Source organism: Schistocerca cancellata, chromosome 2, assembly GCF_023864275.1.
Source record: "Schistocerca cancellata isolate TAMUIC-IGC-003103 chromosome 2, iqSchCanc2.1, whole genome shotgun sequence".
Taxonomy (NCBI): domain Eukaryota; kingdom Metazoa; phylum Arthropoda; class Insecta; order Orthoptera; family Acrididae; genus Schistocerca; species Schistocerca cancellata.
The window spans coordinates 27210304-27231316 of NC_064627.1; positions in this window are offsets into that span (position 1 = coordinate 27210304).

Sequence of the window (21013 nt, forward strand, 5' to 3'; positions counted from 1 at the left end):
AAAAATATTAAATTCTTTAAATTGAAATGAATGCTTGTTAGAAATTATTATTAGGACATTATTAGGACATTTTAAAAGATTTACATGCGAGTTTACATAATATTACTAGATATGCGCGAGGCTGCTGTTTTTACCTTATACAATAATACTCAGGCTTCGGCATCGCTGCACCGCGACCGGCCCAGCCAACACGATACACCAAACAGGACTGACAAGCGCAGACAGGCGACTGCTCGCTAGCAACAACACACTGGTACTGTTACACAGTTCGTACTGCAGTCAGCACTGCTCTTTGGTCTCAGATTCTCTTATAGCTTACATATCTCAGGTAGCGCATACCTCTTACACTCTTGCCCCACGACTACGAGCAGTGCCGCGGATCAAGTTTCGACTCCGCACGCCACGGCGCCGGCATGCCGGCCCGCGGCCGCGAAGAGCAACACGACATCACAGTGCACGGCTTCAAAGACGGGCGGGCGTTGACACAGCACCGGCGGTCTGGTGGTGCTCACAACAGCCGACAACATCGGCACCAAGGATAGTGGGGCGACTACGGAGAATCAACAGCAGAAGAAGACGCCCCAGGGCGGTGGTGCTCACAACAGCCGACAACATCGGCACCAAGGATAGTGGGGCGACTACGGAGAATCAACAGCAGAAGAAGACGCCCCAGGGCGGTGGTGCTCACAACAGCCGACAACATCGGCACCAAGGATAGTGGGGCGACTACGGAGAATCAACAGCAGAAGAAGACGCCCCAGGGCGGTGGTGCTCACAACAGCCGACAACATCGGCACCAAGGATAGTGGGGCGACTACGGAGAATCAACAGCAGAAGAAGACGCCCCAGGGCGGTGGTGCTCACAACAGCCGACAACATCGGCACCAAGGATAGTGGGGCGACTACGGAGAATCAACAGCAGAAGAAGACGCCCCAGGGCGGTGGTGCTCACAACAGCCGACAACATCGGCACCAAGGATAGTGGGGCGACTAAGGAGAATCAACAGCAGAAGAAGACGCCCCAGGGCGGTGGTGCTCACAACAGCCGACAACATCGGCACCAAGGATAGTGGGGCGACTACGGAGAATCAACAGCAGAAGAAGACGCCCCAGGGCGGTGGTGCTCACAACAGCCGACAACATCGGCACCAAGGATAGTGGGGCGACTACGGAGAATCAACAGCAGAAGAAGACGCCCCAGGGCGGTGGTGCTCACAACAGCCGACAACATCGGCACCAAGGATAGTGGGGCGACTACGGAGAATCAACAGCAGAAGAAGACGCCCCAGGGCGGTGGTGCTCACAACAGCCGACAACATCGGCACCAAGGATAGTGGGGCGACTACGGAGAATCAACAGCAGAAGAAGACGCCCCAGGGCGGTGGTGCTCACAACAGCCGACAACATCGGCACCAAGGATAGTGGGGCGACTACGGAGAATCAACAGCAGAAGAAGACGCCCCAGGGCGGTGGTGCTCACAACAGCCGACAACATCGGCACCAAGGATAGTGGGGCGACTAAGGAGAATCAACAGCAGAAGAAGACGCCCCAGGGCGGTGGTGCTCACAACAGCCGACAACATCGGCACCAAGGATAGTGGGGCGACTACGGAGAATCAACAGCAGAAGAAGACGCCCCAGGGCGGTGGTGCTCACAACAGCCGACAACATCGGCACCAAGGATAGTGGGGCGACTACGGAGAATCAACAGCAGAAGAAGACGCCCCAGGGCGATGGTGCTCACAACAGCCGACAACATCGGCACCAAGGATAGTGGGGCGACTACGGAGAATCAACAGCAGAAGAAGACGCCCCAGGGCGGTGGTGCTCACAACAGCCGACAACATCGGCACCAAGGATAGTGGGGCGACTACGGAGAATCAACAGCAGAAGAAGACGCCCCCACCTCCGCCTACCGTCATCCAATACACGGGCGCCTTCAAAACGTTCGAAGAGAAGATAAAATCGGTCGTGGGGGCCAACTTCACAACTCGCGTGACAGGACGCGAGTTGTACAAAGTTGTCACACACACGACTGAGGACTACAAAGGGCTCATAGACTTCGTGAAGAAGGAGGGCCTGCACTGCTTCACCTACTCTTCGGAGCCGGTGAAAACGCTGAGTTTGATCTTTCGCAAACTCACCTTCAGCATGGAGCCAGCTTACCTAAAAGAGCTGCTGGAAGAGACGGGCTACAACATTCGTGCTACGTCGCGAATGAAGTCGCCAAATGACAACTCCGACACACTACTCTTCCTGGCGATCCTCGACGACCACGTGGAAAATAGGATGATTTTGGAGTGAGGATGAGAGTGGGCAGTGTCGGAGTCACGGTTGAAAAACTCCGCAGAAGACGAGGTATTGCGCAGTGTTGTAATTGCCGAGGCCTCGACCACATCGCCAAGTTCTGCCAGATGCCGCCACGATGAGTGAAGTGTGCGGGAGCGCACCTCAGTCGGGATTGTTCAATCTCGAGGACCGACCCACCACGCTGCTGCAACTGCCAGGAGCAACACGTGGCCGCGGACGACACAAAGAGCACGCTACTGCCGCTGCAGACGCGACTGGGAGCGGACCTGAGACTGAGCAACACCGACAGACACCTGCCGGGACGGGCCAGGGACGCGGTAGGAGGGGTGAACGGCCGCCACGGGCTGCAGTAACCGAAGCAGCGGAACTCACGACAGCAATTCCCACGCCCAGACATGGCTAACACGCCAATACTGGGACTCACCGTCTGCGTCTGGAACGCTAACAGCATCCGCACCCAAGAAGGCGAGTTCCGGCAGTTTCTGCGCGACGAGGGAGTGGACGTTTGCCTCGTCACGGAAACTCACCTGAACCCCGGTGTCAACGTGCGGGCAGCAAATTACCGCTGCTGAAACTACCTGGCAGATTTAATCTGCCAGGTAGTTTCATATCAGCGCACACTCCGCTGCAGAGTGAAAATCTCATTCTGGAAACATCCCCCAGGCTGTGGCTAAGCCATGTCTCCGCAATATCCTTTCTTTCAGGAGTGCCAGTTCTGCAAGGTTCGCAGGAGAGCTTCTGTAAAGTTTGGAAGGTAGGAGACGAGGTACTGGCAGAAGTAAAGCTGTGAATACCGGCCGTGAGTCGTGCTTCGGCAGCTCAGTTGGTAGAGCACTTGCCCGCGAAAGGCAAAGGTCCCGAGTTCGAGCCTCGATCGATCACACAATTTTAATCTGCCAGGTAGTTTCATATCAGCGCACACTCCACTGCAGAGTGAAAAATCTCATTCTGAAATTACCGCTGCTACCGCACAGACAAAGAAACGGCGGGAGGTGGAACGGCGGTGTACGTGAAAACATCGTTGCGACACCAGCCTGTACAACTTCCCGAGCTGGCGACGGTGGAAGCGACTGGCGTCGCTGTCAGTACGTCGGCGGGGAAGATAACGTTCGTCGCAGCGTACCGGCCACAGAGAGGGACACTACAACCCGCAGACTTCGAAGCGCTGCTGGCAATGCGCGGCAACCACTTCATCGGCGGCGACTTCAACGCCAAACACTCGGAATGAAACTCCCGAGTGACGAACAACAGCGGACGGCGGCTTCCCCGAGCAGCCAGCAACCACGATGCGATTGTGGTTGGGCCCTACGACCCCACCATATACCCACGACGCGGCCATCTCGACGTCCTCTACGTGGCCATCGTCAAGGGGACCGCCCACAACGCAGTCGCGTCTACCCGCTGTGCCCTGTCGTCAGACCACTTACCAGTGATACTCGACACGCACACAGATGGGGTAGCACCACCGGAGAGCCGCATACCGCTGCACAACATCGACTTGGAGGACTTCCGAGTGCCCCTGACACATACAGTCGCCGCCACGCCCGACCCGGGCGTAATGGGATCAAACGCGGCCACCGCAGCATTCACGCGTCTCGCCAATCACAGTAGAGAACGTGGATTTTGATTGGAAGAGTGTTTAGACAGCGGGAAACCTGCAAACTGGATAATTTAGCGCTGAATACACTTTACTCTTTTCCTATCGCAGTGTTTCAGACTCCTTGAGTAAACTTTTTGATTTACTTTGACTATTTTACTATCAGCGCCACTACTATTCGGAAAATTCTGGAAGAGATAAAATTTATATATCTTTTAAATCATTCCAGCAATAAATACAAAAGATTTAGTAGTTTCAGAAGTGATAAAACAAGTTTCTTCCCCATTCTTCAACATTGCTCGACGAATTTCACTTTTATAAAACATATCAACCAAACATTTGTTAAATATTCTTTTTATGCACGAATGAAGTCCTAACTAATAGTAAGATTAATTTAGGGGAAGTACTGGTTTTGTTACAGTATCTTCACGAGAATACAACGCAACTCGGCGCCGCCTTTTTTCCGGTGATAGGTTTGGCCTCTAGGTTATTATTATGAACTCTAGCAGGAAGTCCATAGTAGCATGGAACGGCCGAAGGTGGTCAAGGGAGCTCATGAAATGGAACCTGCATCGGTTTCAGTGGGATTTCTTCACCGACAAATGTAGCAGTCAATTGCTCCTAGTGATCGGAGAAGTGTTGAAGATTTCTTATCTGACTATCAGTATGAGATTTGAAAATATTAAAACACCAGAGAGGCAGGGCTCACGTTGAGCTTTATAATGGAAGCAAGTCTTAAGAAAAATCATATCGTATGTCCACCTGGAAAAAGTCATTGACCATATAAAGTGGCATAGCACATTCTGAGGAAATAGGAGAGAGCTACAGACAAGAAGTAAAGACAAATTTTGACAGAATCTAAGTTACATGTCTACTGGCCTGGCCTGGCCTACCTGTCCCTGCTTGACTGCTGAATTAGTAAGGTGGGAACAGAGAAGATAGTGTTGTTCGAAAACTACGCAAAGCAAATATTTCAAATATCAGATCTATCTAGATGTGGAAAAAAAATTCTACAACACGAAGCTTCTTGTGGTTGTATATTAAGTGGGATACATACGCTGAGGTGACGGAGTGATAATATCATATCGGGATTCCTTTTGCCTGACGTACTGTAGTAACCCGTCGTAGCTTGTACTCAGCAAGTCATTGGAAGTCCCCTGCAGAAATATTTAGCCACGTTGCCTCTATAGCTGGCCGTAATTACGAAAGCGTTACCTTTGTAGCATTGTGTGCATGAACTGACCTCTCTATTATGTCCCATAAATGTTTGATGGGATTCACGTCGGTCTATCTGGGTGGTCAAATCACTCGCTCGAATTGTCCAGAATGTTCTCCAAACCAAAAGCGAACAATTGCGACCTGGTGGCGTGCCGCATTGTCATCCATAAAAATTCCATCGTTGTCTGGGAACAATAAGTCCATGAATGGCTACAAATGGTCACCAGCTAGCAGTGCATAAACATTTCCAGTCAATGAACAGTTCAGTTGGACCAAAGAACACAGCTCATACCATTATGGAGCCACTACCAGCTTGCACAGTTCCCTGTTGACAATTTCGGTGCATGGCGTCGTGGGGCCAGCGCCAAACTCCGACGCTAGCAACAGCTCTTACCGACTCAAATCGGGACTAATCTGACAAGGTCACGGTTTCCCAGTGTCCTAGCGTCCTGCCGATGTGGTCACGAGCCCAGCAGAGGCTCTGAAGGCGATGTCATGCTACTAGCAAAGGCATTAGCATCACTCGTTTGTTGTCACAGCCAGTTAACGTCGAATTTCGCCGCTCTGTCGTAACGTATAGGTTGTTCGTACGTCCGACACTGATTTTTTCAGTTATTTCACCCAGCTTTGCTTGTCTGTTAGCACCGACAACTCTAGGAAAATGCCGCTGTTCTCGGTCGTTAAGTAAAGGCCGTCGCCGCTTCGTTGTCCGTGATGTGAGGTAATACCTCAGATTTGCTATTCTTGGCACACACTTGACACTGTGGACCTCGGAATACTTAATTTCCTAACGATTTCCTAGACAGATGGTGCGATGAAAGTAGCTCCCACTAGCATTCCGCGTTCAGTACATGTTAATTCCTGTGGTGCGGCCATAATGGCGTCGGAAAGCTTCTCACATGAACCACATGAGTACGAATAACAGGCCCGCCACTGCACTGTCCTTTTATACCTGATGCACGCGATACTACCGCCAGTTGTATGTGTGCATATCTCTATCCCGTGACTTTTGTCACTTCAGTCTATCTGTACTCAATGATCGAGGTACATCAACATCACTTACAATATTTCCGTTATATTCTTAACGCTAACGTGAATTGCTGACAGGTACGCTTGTAAGTAGGCTGTCTATGTTTTCTTATTGGTAACGCCACGTAGCGCTCTGTATGAAAATCACTGGCTGTGCTGTGTGCAGTCTGTGGTTAGTTTGCATTGTTGTCTGCCATTGTAGTGTTGGGCAGCTGGATGTGAACAGCGCGTAGCGTTGCGCAGTTGGAGGTGAGCCGCCAGCAGTGGTGGATGTGGGGAGAGAAATGGCGGAGGTTTGATATTTGTAAAAATGGATGTCATGAACTGCTGTATACATTATGACTGTTAAGGTAAATACATTGTTTGTTCTCTATTAAAATCTTTAATTTGCTAACTATGCATATCAGTAGTTAGTGCCTTCCGTAGTTTGAATCATTTATTTAGCTGGCAGTAGTGGCGCTCGCTGTATTTCAGTAGTTCGAGTAACGAAGTTAATGTTAGTCAGGGCCATTCTTTTGTAGGGATTTCTGAAAGTCAGATTGCGTTGCGCTAAAAATATTGTGTGTCAGTTTAAGCACAGTCATGTATAAATTGTTCAAAGGGGACGTTTCACGCTACAATATGACAATCGAAGTTCAGTACTCACAAATACATAGCAACCAACTGCGGAACTGAGGTGAGGGAAGGCCGAAACCTCCAGCGCACATAATCCAGACTTTTCCATTTTCTGGCACTCGAGTTCGGATGTTTCACTCTAGTACGCTGTTTGTCATTCTGTAACACATTCGGACGAGATGGTGGTAGTCTAACGGAATGTGCCCCAGAGGTGCTGCATGGCAAGCGGGATACGGACACCCAGCTGGTGGATGTATTCCGCGTGTGTTCAGATTAACTTGTGGCGTATAGAACACACCCACCGACATGAAAATCCGATCACACAAATTCCTACAAAGTAACTACACTTAAGCGCCAAAGGTATGCGTATTCGAATACAGAGATACAGGATGTTTCAAAAATGACCGGTATATTTGAAACGGCAATAAAAACTAAAGGAGCAGCGATAGAAATACACCGTTTGTTGCAATATGCTTGGGACAACAGTACATTTTCAGGCGGACAAACTTTCGAAATTACAGTAGTTACAATTTTCAACAACAGATGGCGCTGCAAGTGATGTGAAAGATATAGAAGACAACGCAGTCTGTGGGTGCGCCATTCTGTACGTCGTCTTTCTGCTGTAAGCGTGTGCTGTTCACAACGTGCAAGTGTGCTGTAGACAACATGGTTTATTCCTTAGAACAGAGGATTTTTCTGGTGTTGGAATTCCACCGCCTAGAACACAGTGTTGTTGCAACAAGACGAAGTTTTCAACGGAGGTTTAATGTAACCAAAGGACCGAAAAGCGATACAATAAAGGATCTGTTTGTAAAATTTCAACGGACTGGGAACGTGACGGATGTACGTGCTGGAAAGGTAGGGCGACCACGTACGGCAACCACAGAGGGCAACGTGCAGCTAGTGCAGCAGGTGATCCAACAGCGGCCTCGGGTTTCCGTTCGCCGTGTTCCAACTGCGGTCCAAATGACGCCAACGTCCACGTATCGTCTCATGCGCCAGAGTTTACACCTCTATCCATACAAAATTCAAATGCGGCAACCCCTCAGCGCCGCTACCATTGCTGCACGAGAGACATTCGCTAACGATATAGTGCACAGGATTGATGACGGCGATATGCATGTGGGCAGCGTTTGGTTTACTGACGAAGCTTATTTTTACCTCGACGGCTTCGTCAATAAACAGAACTGGCGCATATGGGGAACCGAAAAGCCCCATGTTGCAGTCCCATCGTCCCTGCATCCTCAAAAAGTACTGGTCTGGGCAGCCATTTCTTCCAAAGCAATCATTGGCCCATTTTTCAGATCCGAAACGATTACTGCATCACGCTATCTGGACATTCTTCGTGAATTTGTGGCGGTACAAACTGCCTTAGACGACACTGCGAACACCTCGTGGTTTATGCAAGATGGTGCCCGGCCACATCGCACGGCCGACGTCTTTAATTTCCTGCATGAATATTTCGATGATCGTGTGATTGCTTTGGGCTACCCGAAACATACAGGAGGCGGCGTGGATTGGCCTCCCTATTCGCCAGACATGAACCCCTGTGACTTCTTTCTGTGGGGACACTTGAAAGACCAGGTGTACCGCCAGAATCCAGAAACAATTGAACAGCTGAAGCAGTACATCTCATCTGCATGTGAAGCCATTCCGCCATACACGTTGTCAAAGGTTTCGGGTAATTTCATTCAGAGACTACGCCATATTATTGCTACGCATGGTGAATATGTGGAAAATATCGTACTATAGAGTTTCCCAGACCGCAGCGCCATCTGTTGTTGACAATTGTAACTACTGTAATTTCGAAAGTTTGTCTGCCTGAAAATGTACAGCTGTCCCAAGCATATTGCAACAAACGGTGTATTTCTATCGCTGCTCGTTTAGTTTTTATTGCCGTTTCAAATATACCGGTCATTTTTGAAACACCCTGTATGTAAGCAGGGAGAGAGCGGCGCTGCTGTCGGTAACACCTGTATAAGACAGCAACTGTCTGGCGCAGTTGTGAGATCGGTTACTGCTGCTACAATGGCAGGTTATAAAGATTTAAGTCACTCTGAACGTGGTGTTACAGTCGGTGCACGAGCGATGGGACACAGTATCTCTGAGGTAGTGATGAAGTGGGGATTTTCCCGTACGACCATTTCACGAGTGTACCGTGGAAATCAGGAATCCGGTAAAACATCAAATCTCCGACATCGCTGCGAACTGAAAAAGATCCTGCAAGAACGGCACCAACGTCGACTGAAGAGAATCGTTCAACGTGACGGAAGTGCAACCCTTCAGCAGATTGCTGCAGATTTCAGTGCTGGGCCGTCAGCAAGTGTCAGCGTGCGAATCCTTCATGACTGCACAACACAAAGCCTGGGACCGTCAACACCAACACTGGACTGTTGTTGACTGGAAACATGTTGCCTGGTCGGACGAGTCTCGTATCAAACTGTTTCGAACGGATGAACGTGTACGGACATGGAGAAGTCCTCATGAATTCATGCACGTCGCATGTCGGCAGGCGACTGCTCAAGCTGGAGAAGGCTCTGTAATGGTGTGAGGCGTGTTCAGTTGGAGTGATATGGGACCCCTGATACGTCTACATACGATTCTAACAGGTCACACGTACGTAAGCATTCTGTCTGATCACCTGCATCCATTTATGTCCATTGTGCATTCCGGCGGATTTGGGCAATTCCAGCAGGACAATAGCGACACCCCACACGTCCAGAATTGCCACAGAGTGGCTCCAGGAAACTTTTCTGAGTTTAAAAACTTCCACTGGCCGCCATACTCCCCAGATATGAACGTTATTGTGCATATCTGGGATGCCTTACAACGTTCTGTTCAGATGAGATCTCCACTACCTCGTACTCTTACGGATTTATGGACAGCCGTGTGGGATTCATGGTGTCAGTTCCCTACAGTACTACTTCAGACATTAGTCGAGTCCATTCCACGTCGTGTTGCGGCACTTCTGCGTGCTCGCGGGGCCATACATGATACTAGTTAGATTTACAAGTTTCTTTGGCTCTTCCAGAATATATGTAGGTGAAAATGAAGCATAGATTCTCATCACGGCAATGTACGAGGAAATCCTTTTAATTGTATTATAATCATCTGCGTGCAGGCATTAATAATTCATATTTGTATTACCTTAAAATAAAAAAATGTCTTGGGAATCCGTAGGATATTACTCCTAGACAAGTTTGAAAACATATTCGGCGGTAAGAGTGTTTCACGTTCGTGTATGATCCGTATACATTTTTTTACTGCAGTAGTTCCTTGATAGTTCTTTCTTCACAACTTATTTAGAAGAGAAACCAAACTTGCAGGAGTGGCTCTCAGTTAAAGGGCCTGAGGTGGAACCTCCCCAAATTATACAGGGTGAGTCACCTAACGTTACCGCCGGCCGAAGTGGCCGTGCGATTCTAGGCGCTGCAATCTGGAACCGCGAGACCGCTACGGTCGCAGGTTCGAATCCTGCCTCGGGCATGGATGTGTGTGATGTCCTTAGGTTAGTTAGGTTTAACTAGTTCTAAGTTCTAGGGGACTAATGACCTCACAAGTTGAGTCCCACGGTGCTCAGAGCCATTTGAACCATTTTTGAACCTAACTTTACCGCTGGATATATTTCGTAAACCACATCAAATACTGACGAACTGATTCCACAGACCGAACGTGAGGAGAGGGGCTAGTGTAATTGTTTAATACAAACCATACAAAAATGCACGGAAGTATGTTTTTTAACACAAACCTACGTTTTTTTAAATGGAACCACGTTAGTTTTGTTAGCACATCTGAACATATAAACATATACGTAATCAGTGGCGTTTGTTGCATTGTAAAATGTTAATTACATCCGGAGATATTGTAACCTAAAGTTGACGCTTGAAACCTCCGACGTTCAGTTGCGTGTTGTAACAAACACGGGCCACGGTCGGCGAGCAGCATCTGCAGGGACATGTTTACGATGACGACCGTGTTTACGAGTGTGGCTGTAGTGCACTGTTGTGGTTTGGTCTAGCTGTCGCAGTGTCCGCATGTAGCGCTTGCTGCTATTGTTACTCTGCATTCGTCTCCGCACGCAGACCAATTGTAGTACACCGTGTTACCAGACGTATGTGATAGCGACTGTGTAGGAACTGTGCTCATGGTGTATTCGAACTCTGAAAAGGCGGAGATGATACTCATCTACGGCGAGTGTCGACGAAATGCAGCTGAAGCCTGCAGGGTGTATGCAGAACGGTACCCGGACAGAGAGCATCCAACGTGCCGCACATTGCAAAACATCTACCGCCAACTGTATGCAACAGGTATGGTCGTAGCACGCAAACGGGTCCGTAACAGGCCCGTCGCAGGAGAAGTGGGTGCAGTTGGTGTCTTAGCTGCTGGTGCCATGAACCCACACATGAGTACTCGGGACATTGCGAGAGCCGGTGGACTGAGTCAAAGTAGTGTCATGCGCATACTGCATCGTCACCGCTTTCACCCGTTTCATGTGTCGCTACATCAGCAGTTACATGGTGATGACATTAATCATCGAGTGCAATTCTGTCAGTGGGCATTAACAGAGAATGCGTTGCAGTTCTACCTGTTTACCGATGGAGCGGGTTTCACAAACCACGGGGCCGTGAATCTACGAACATGCATTACTGGTCCGTCGACAATCCTCGCTGGCTCAGAGAGGTAGAGCGACAGCGACCGTGGACTGTAAATGTATGGTGCGGAATCATTGGCGACCACCTGATTGGTCCTCACTTCATTGCAGGGGCCCAAACAGCTGCAACATACATCGCGTTTCTACAGAATGATCTGCCAACGTTGCTCGAAAATGTCCCCCTGGAAACGCGTCGACGTGTGTGGTATCAGCATGATGGTGCACCTGCACATTCCGCAATTAACACTAGGCTGACCCTTGACAGGAAGTTCGACGGGCGTTTCATAGGACGTGGAGGACGCATAATTTGGCCAGCCCGTTCTCCTGATCTTACACCTTTTTGTGGGGTACGTTAAAGGAGAATGTGTACCGTGACGTGCCTACAACCCCAGAAGATATGAAACAATGTATTGTGGCAGCCTGCGGCGACATTACACCATATATACTGCGACGTGTACGACATTCATTACGCCAGAGATTGCAACTGTGTGCAGCAAATGATGGCCACCACATTGAACATCTATTGGCCTGACATGTCGGGACACACTCTATTTCACTCCGTAATTGAAAACGGAAACCACGTGTGTACGTGTACCTCACCCCTCATGGTAATGTACATGTGCGTCAGTGAAAAAGACCAATAAAAAGGTGTTAGCATGTGGACGTAATTTGCTGTTCCAGTCTCTTCTGTACCTAAGGTCCATCACCGTTCCCTTTGGATTACTCCGTAATTCAGTGCTCTCCGATACACACGATCGAACAGCGGAGGAGTGGTACTCAAGCGTCAACTTTAGGTTACAATATCTCCGGATTTAATTAACATTTTACAATGCAACAAACGGCACTGATTACGTATTTGTTTATATGTTCAGATGTATATTCCATGTTTTAGAAGCATCTATGTAGTACATACATTATCAGCTGCCAGAACATTCAGTTTGTGGAGCATAAGAGTGTCCTGCCAGTCCCCACATGAATTTCGGGATCCACTTCTTGCAACGCAAGAGGATCAACAAAGAGAATGAAACATTCAGTTCCTTATCTCTGTGTATCTCTACTGTGCTTTGATGAGTCATTAAATGACATTGTGATAGTGTGAAAGGTACTTTTTTGTTTCTGGCATTGGCAGTTCTATTCACTATACGAAAGGCATGCTAAGTGTAAATTTCTCGCTAAAGTGCCCTACAATACGGTAACTTAAATGTCACCGGTTAACGAGAACTCTGCAGACGACTGGAACACGTAAAGACGAAAAACGAGCTGTTAGTCTTCGTTGTTACGAATTTAGTTGCTGCTGGCAGAGTTTGCGGGATAAGGTGCGCTATTAGCAAGTTTTGTTCACTAAGTGTATTGTGCTTGAGTTGATGTCAGTTTTAATTTCTAATGAGTAACTGCAGGATGTCCTCAGTCTGAAACCAGCAAAACCTGAATTCGTAACATGTCATATTTCCCAGAACTTAAGCACAAAAAAAATACATACTACAACTGACGGTTTTTGGAGAGATCTTTATTTCTGTGCATCACGTAAAATGCATATTTACGTAATATGCGTAGATAAATACGAAAACTATCGAATACAGTACAAATTGTAAATAGCCTTTCGCTCCCTGTAGTTGACCTCTGCAACCTTCAGAATTCGAAAGAGACTATTCAAGTCAACATTGTCAAAAGCTTTCTCTCAGTCTAAGTCTACAAAAATCGTATATGGAGACCAAGAGATGAATACACTCAGCAGGTTCAGAAGGATGTAGGTTGCAGTAGGAACTGGGAGATGAAGAAGCTTGCACAGGATAGAGTAGCATGGAGAGCTACATCAAACCAGTCACTGGCCTGAAGACCACAACAACAACAACAACAACAACAACAACGAATACAGTACTTGATTCGGAAACCCTTAGATCAACATGTCGGTTGCAGGGTTTGCTTGTGTCTGCCAATCGCGGCACAGGACTTGTGGTGTAACGGATACATTACAGCTCCGTCCCACGAATTAATAAGCGTCGTGGACTGAAAATACCAGAAAATTCATTAAATATCTGAAGTTCAGTATTGGAAAGACAAAAAATATTAATCGTTCAGAGAAACTAATATGCCATATATGGTGGTTATCTTATAAACTTGTGTTTTACGAAAATATGCCGCATCAAGATCTTCCCAAGACGTCCATTACTTAGTACAGTTTCTTGCGCTAAAGTGTTGGGAAATGCGATTTCGGCGGCTAAATATGCTACTTATAGTCGTTATCATGGAGATAGCTTTTGGTTTTGTTCAGTAGTTGCTTATAACATGATACAGCGCTCCGCAGTATTGAAACCACGATTAGCTCGTGCTTCAAGTACTCATTTTAACGTTCGTGCATCTTCAGTGACGTTGTGTAGACAATGTTTCATCTTATAATTTCTTTGTACTTCTGTTGTCTACAAGCTGAATCGGTTTACATATTATCACTCACTGATTGCAGTCTTCAGTGGTTCTAATGTTTGCTTCAGCGTAGAGGTTTATGTTAAATCTTCATGTCTGAATGCTGTGTATGTATCTTATCGTTATTCCTACTAAGCTTTTCGTTCCCACCACGGCGACATTTTCATTATATTCCGTACCTCAACATTATTCCTTTGCCAGGTGAAAATATTGTGTGTTTCAAAACATGGAAAATATTTTACTTTTGGAGGGGCGATTGGGCTATTCGGTTCATAGGCAGTCGATACGTGGTGTCGATCTTTAAGGGTTTGAAAGGCTACAAGTAAATGAACGACATGGGTAGTAGTTCACGTGAATAACAAAATCATCTCAGACGAGATAAACGAAATAACTTGGTATTAATCACCATCTAAAGCCGACTATGAGACATTCATCTTTCGCATCGGTGATAAATTTCCACATTCCCTCTTTCACTTCAGATAACGTAATTTGTAAACGGCAGTACTACATTACTCGAATAACACACCTTAATTTTATGATTTTGGAATGTATTAAAGAAGCACATAGTGGTGCTCAAAAATCACATGGGCACGTCATGTTCTTAGAATTTACACGATATTTTCTATTCACTGTTTAATATCTATATATCTCTCTATATATAAATCGAAATTCCTTGTACGCTTCTGTCTGTATGTACATGCTAATCTCAGATAGAATAGTAGGTGTTTCTCTCTGAGCTTGAGTAATAGTGACTCTCGAGAATGGTTCATGTGTATAATCTTCAAATATTTCTTTTAAATTGGCTTGACTATGATGAATTAAAGTCCTCCATACACAGAAAGTCGACACGTGATAGCGATCTTAATCAGTTTTCAAGGACTACATCCACGTTGTTTGGATTTTACCTTTGCTTCAGATTGTCACCTACCAGTAAACGAGCGACATGGATGGCAGTTTTACCTGAAAAGCAAATAATCTCAGATGAGATAAACGAAATAAATTGTTATTATCGATTACCTACAGCCGACTATGAAATATTCACCTTCTGCTCGCGCGAAAAGTTCCACATTTCCGGTAGCACTTCAAATAAGGCATTATGTTTGTGACAGCACCACATTATTCGAATGAGACGCCTTAAATTTATAATTCTGGGTTGTATTAAAGAAGCACATAGTGACGCTCCAAAATTCGCGCTACCTTTTGCATTAAATGTTAAGTATCTCTACTTCTCTGTGTGTAAATTGAAGTTTCCTTCTATCTTCTGTCTGTTTCTACAGGCTAATCTGAGTAACTACTCTAAGGGCTTCGATTCGGTTTGGACTAACAGACTGATTCACGAAAATGATTCGTAGTTCATAAGTATTTGCTGAATTGCGATGAAGTAAGCTTCGCAGCCGCTAGAATACTATGGCCTTTGCCATCGAGCAGTACACAACTCCAGACGACCAGTATCCAAGTCTGGCCTGGTGATCGAGTGCGTATCTGAAAACCGAAAGATCGCGGGATCGTATCCCTGTCGGAAGAAAGATTTTTCATAGTCTTTTTAATGCCGCCTTCACCTCTCAGTGATGTGGAGATTTTAACAGAAGCGAAACGGTGTTCGGGTCTCATTTTCCGAGAGGTGAGAAGAATTGGGATCCGGTGGTATAGCGGCCTTCAGTACATTCCTGCTCCACGCTTTCGGCGATTAGCTTCTGCCTGATTCCGCCTCTGCCTTGTTTCACCAAATTTGTCATATGAGCCGTGGTGCGTGTCGCGAGGTTGAGTCCCAGCGCCTCGTGTTTTTGAATCAATTTTGACACGGCGTTGCCTCGCGCTGTGGTGTCGTCCATGGCTCCCAGGAACATTGCACGTACAGGTACCACGAGTTTTAATTTTGACAAGTCAACGGGGAACGTCCAGCCAGGTTCGTTAGAAATTCATGATTGGCTGCTGAACAAATTCGTAGCTTAATTCGATTCTGCATCGTGTGTGTTCTATGTCAAGTTTCTAGACCCGCTTCAGATTCACAGGCTCCTTTTACGGTACTGACAACAAGTTCGTTTCAATCATCGCTACGGTTCTAATAGTATGGTTATTCTGGCAAACGCGGAAGTGGAATATGAGAATGTCAGGGTGTTAATCTTTCCGCTCGAAGATGGTGACAGTTTCCTAAAGACCAACCTGCCTGCGTCTGAGAACATACGGAGTACACGGCGTGAACGTTGGTCCGCTCAGCATCGTTTGGGCATGGTGGTAAAACTGGATATCCCCTCTCATTTGCAGATTTATGGATACCGACAATCTATAATTTGTATAGGACATGTAGGGACGTGTTTTATATGTAATGAGAAGGCATGCCTCCGCAAAACTTGCACGCGCAATGTCATAGTCTTAAAAGCAATTTATGAACATCGTAAAAGGTTAAATTTAGCGGACCTCGATCCCCAGACGACAGCTATTGTGGGTAACCAAGTTCCTGAGAGACTGTATGAATCATTTCTCGAAGGCCCTAGTGAATTTCTGCCATTAACGTCCCGTAGTTCTTCGCACTACTGAAAACATTCCGTTGGAGGATGTGTCTCCCCTCAGCGAGTTAAAGAGTGCATTATAACAAGTCAGCTGCTGTTCAAGATCCGAAAGTGTCCAGCACTCCTTCCGATGTACCTCCAGAGAAACCGCCTTTTCGGGATCGCATGAGGAGGTACCTGTTCTGTTGCTCCATACTATGTCGGATGACTTGCCCGACAGCTCAGAGACTGTAACGTATCCCCACCCTTCTTCTGCGTCCCCGGGTATGGAGAGCGTCCCTTAGGGCTCTCCTCAACAGACTCAGATCGGCGTAAGTGTACCAGTGGAACACATCGTAGCGGTAAATCATATCTCGTCAGTTTTCATTTCATTTGATTCTCAGGAAGAAAAAGAAAGCAAAGAAAAGAGGGTGGAGGAGAGGGATTCAGCACTTTACACCCAGATTCATCCAGTGACTCTGCCATGGACTGTGATACAATACCTTAAAAGTCATCTAAATTGTTCTGATAATAACTAGATGCAGATCTATACTTTTCTTGCCTTGATCGTGAACAGAATTAGTTCCGATCTGAGACTTGCGGCGCTGCTACTATTTATTTATTTACGATTTATGTGTGGCTGTGATATTTTTGCACAAAAGTGTTAATAAATCATTTTTCTATTCCAGGATTTTCTACCCTCCTTAATGTGGCTCCTGAACTATCTACTGGTTCTGCATTATTCTACGGAGACCGATTACCACAGACCGATTTCGAAGTTCTTGATAATGACCAAGGGATAGGCTGCACCTTTTGTGACCTTATTTTAATTCTTATTTATGCACCTTCAGAACCTGTCGATTCCACAGCTCGATCCCGTTTTTTCAACGAGGTTATGGATTATTTATTTCTTAAAAGTCCGCAGAAACTTACGTTAGGCGGAGATTTTAATAGCGTTTTTGGTCCTGCGGTTGAGACCCCATCTTTAATATCAGTAAGGAACTTGTTGGCATGGTGCGCTCTTCGTACATAGTCGATGCATGGATCTGTCATCTCCCACTCTCGTCAGGTATACGAATTTTACAGCTACTACCAGCAGCAGACTCGGTCGATTTTTTTTTCTGATGCTTTATATACGCATACCCACTTGTTTCTTTGATCACTGTGCTGTGGCTGTACCTTTAAATCCTGTGCCACAAAGAGTAAAACTGTATCGCCTCCAATGGCTGTTGAACACTTTTCTTTTAAAGGATTCTTCCCTCGAGATTATCGTTCGAGAGGTTTGGACATGTAGCTTGCGTCTGCTGGACCGTTATCCTTCTCTTGTGGTATGGCGCATGCGAAAGCACTGCTCCAGAAAGCGTTACGGCACGGAGAGGGCGGATCTCCGGTAGACTCAGGAATTTTAGTACTCCGTGTTGCGAAAATTTCATGAAGATATCACACAAGCTCCATTGCCGTTAAGGATGTTCGTCCTGTTAAGGCGAATCTTCTTCAGTAAGAGAAACAACAAAGGGAAGGTCTCAGGGTGCGATAAAAATCCTGTTCATTACGACAAGATGAATTGACCTCTGCACATAACCTACTCCAGTTGCGGAAGCTTCCGGAAAGAGCAAAGATCGCATCCCTTACACACACCGGTCGTCAGGTACTGACGCCTCAACGTGACATTTCCAGAGCGATCTATAACTACTTTACCGATCGTTATGACGTCCGACTTCACTGATGCAATTGCTTCTCTCCTAGATTGTGTGGTTACTCCGGAATTTCGAAGTGATTTTACTCGATATGGTATATGTCGCCTTACTGCTGATTCGCCATCGCAAAAATTGCCAGGACTCGGCCATATTACTAAGAAATTTTATGTGAATTTTTGGCCCCTTGTAGGCGACTGCATTATGTCACTGGTAAATGAGGTGATATGGGTGGTTTGATTCGTGGCCCTTTCAACGTTGGTAAAATTGTTCTAATCCCGGTACTAACCTTACGTCCATTCATTGATAAATTCCGCCCTATCACACTCCTTGATTACCATTAATACACTGTCGTGCGGGCGTCTACTAGCCGTTTGTCAATAATGGTAGAGAAAATTCTTGCAGTTAACCAAAACTGACCCAAACTCTTTAGCCGAATGCTGGAACGAACTTGTTCACGAAGTTCTACAAGTTCACTCAGAAGCGCTCTGGCACTACAGCTGCTGATACTGGCGGTCTATAAAAGCACCTGAATACTATCTTTGGTTCACCTTTGATGCTTAAATTCTCCCACATTATTTCACATTCGATAGTCGTAATAATCATCAAAAGACATTTTCCATCTATTTACTGCAATAAATATGCCGCCAAAACTAGCCTGTAACGTATCCTTGCGAAACACGCTTCCAAAAGCCACCAGCAGCGTCTTCTTCACATCTCGGATGAGACATACTGGAAAACATACTGAACTCACTGGCATTCTTTCCTAATCTGCCTACTATTCTCTTGACGGGCTCCGTTACCAGCCTACCGTCGCAGATCCCAATGACTTGCCTACCGGCCTTCTGAACCTGACCAGAATGGATAGGAAATTCGACCACTGACCCAACAGGCAAGGCATCCCGTGCTGGCTTCCATGTGTTACCAACACGGGCAGCGACTCCTACCTGCTGCTTAGGAGCAGGAAGTCGAGTGGTTCTCTACCGCCCAGAATCACGCGAACTCAACACTGTACGCCACCCACCCTCGAATGAAGACAGACTAGTCAGGAATTATGTATCAAAAGATGCAGTGACAGAGAGTGTCCAGAGGATAACAACGGCACCGAAAGTGTCGCAGCTCTCGCCAGCTGGTGCCCCAATGCCGTTCCAAGCTTAGAGCTGTAGTCTGAAGCTTTTCAGCTGTGCTAACAACAATTCTAGCAGCTTCCGGACAGCGGTCAATTCTTCTTATGTCCACACACAACTAGATCCATCCTCATCCATTCCTTACTATGTGAAAAACTGCATACAATAATAATAAAATACAAACAAAGCCCTCAGGGCTAACTTAGAAGAAACAGACCTCAGCAACAGAAAAACTTACGCTTTTGAACTTTTAAAGTTACAGTGCACACGAAATACAAAGAAAGGTTATCAATAAAGCCTGCACTATTAAGTTCTCACTCTACATAACGATCGCAACATTTGTAGACTCTTAAAACAAAAGTAAAAATACAGAAAATAGAGATACAAACCGCCCCTTTTCAGTGGGAAGTTAGGCGACATCAAAACTAGTGCATGAAAATTATATCCAAGCACCTGTAAAATTAATCAGAAGTTACATAACCTAGATACACACACACAGATATAAATTCACACTTCCACGGAAGCTTGTGAAGAAACACTAACCTAAACGGTCTGTACAAACACAAACAACTAACTACTGCATATTTTGGCGCTCTTTGACATTTCAGTGGCTATCTGTTAACCGACATACACTCCTGGAAATTGAAATAAGAACACCGTGAATTCATTGTCCCAGGAAGGGGAAACTTTATTGACACATTCCTGGGGTCAGATACATCACATGATCACACTGACAGAACCACAGGCACATAGACACAGGCAACAGAGCATGCACAATGTCGGCACTAGTACAGTGTATATCCACCTTTCGCAGCAATGCAGGCTGCTATTCTCCCATGGAGACGATCGTAGAGATTCTGGATGTAGTCCTGTGGAACGGCTTGCCATGCCATTTCCACCTGGCGCATCAGTTGGACCAGCGTTCGTGCTGGACGTGCAGACCGCGTGAGACGACGCTTCATCCAGTCCCAAACATGCTCAATGGGGGACAGATCCGGAGATCTTGCTGGCCAGGGTAGTTGACTTACACCTTCTAGAGCACGTTGGGTGGCACGGGATACATGCGGACGTGCATTGTCCTGTTGGAACAGCAAGTTCCCTTGCCGGTCTAGGAATGGTAGAACGATGGGTTCGATGACGGTTTGGATGTACCGTGCTTTATTCAGTGTCCCCTCGACGATCACCAGTGGTGTACGGCCAGTGTAGGAGATCGCTCCCCACACCATGATGCCGGGTGTTGGCCCTGTGTGCCTCGGTCGTATGCAGTCGCTCACCTGCACGGCGCCAAACACGCATACGACCATCATTGGCACCAAGGCAGAAGCGACTCTCATCGCTGAAGACGACACGTCTCCACTCGTCCCTCCATTCACGCCTGTCGCGACACCACTGGAGGCGGGCTGCACGATGTTGGGGCGTGAGTGGAAGACGGCCTAACGGTGTGCGGGACCGTAGCCCAGCTTCATGGAGACGGTTGCGAATGGTCCTCGCCGATACCCCAGGAGCAACAGTGTCCCTAATTTGCTGGGAAGTGGCGGTGCGGTCCCCTACGGCACTGCGTAGGATCCTACGGTCTTGGCGTGCATCCGTGCGTCGCTGCGGTCCGGTCCCAGGTCGACGGGCACGTGCACCTTCCGCCGACCACTGGCGACAACATCGATGTACTGTGGAGACCTCACGCCCCACGTGTTGAGCAATTCGGCGGTACGTCCACCCGGCCTCCCGCATGCCCACTATACGCCCTCGCTCAAAGTCCGTCAACTGCACATACGGTTCACGTCCACGCTGTCGCGGCATGCTACCAGTGTTAAAGACTGCGATGGAGCTCCGTATGCCACGGCAAACTGGCTGACACTGACGGC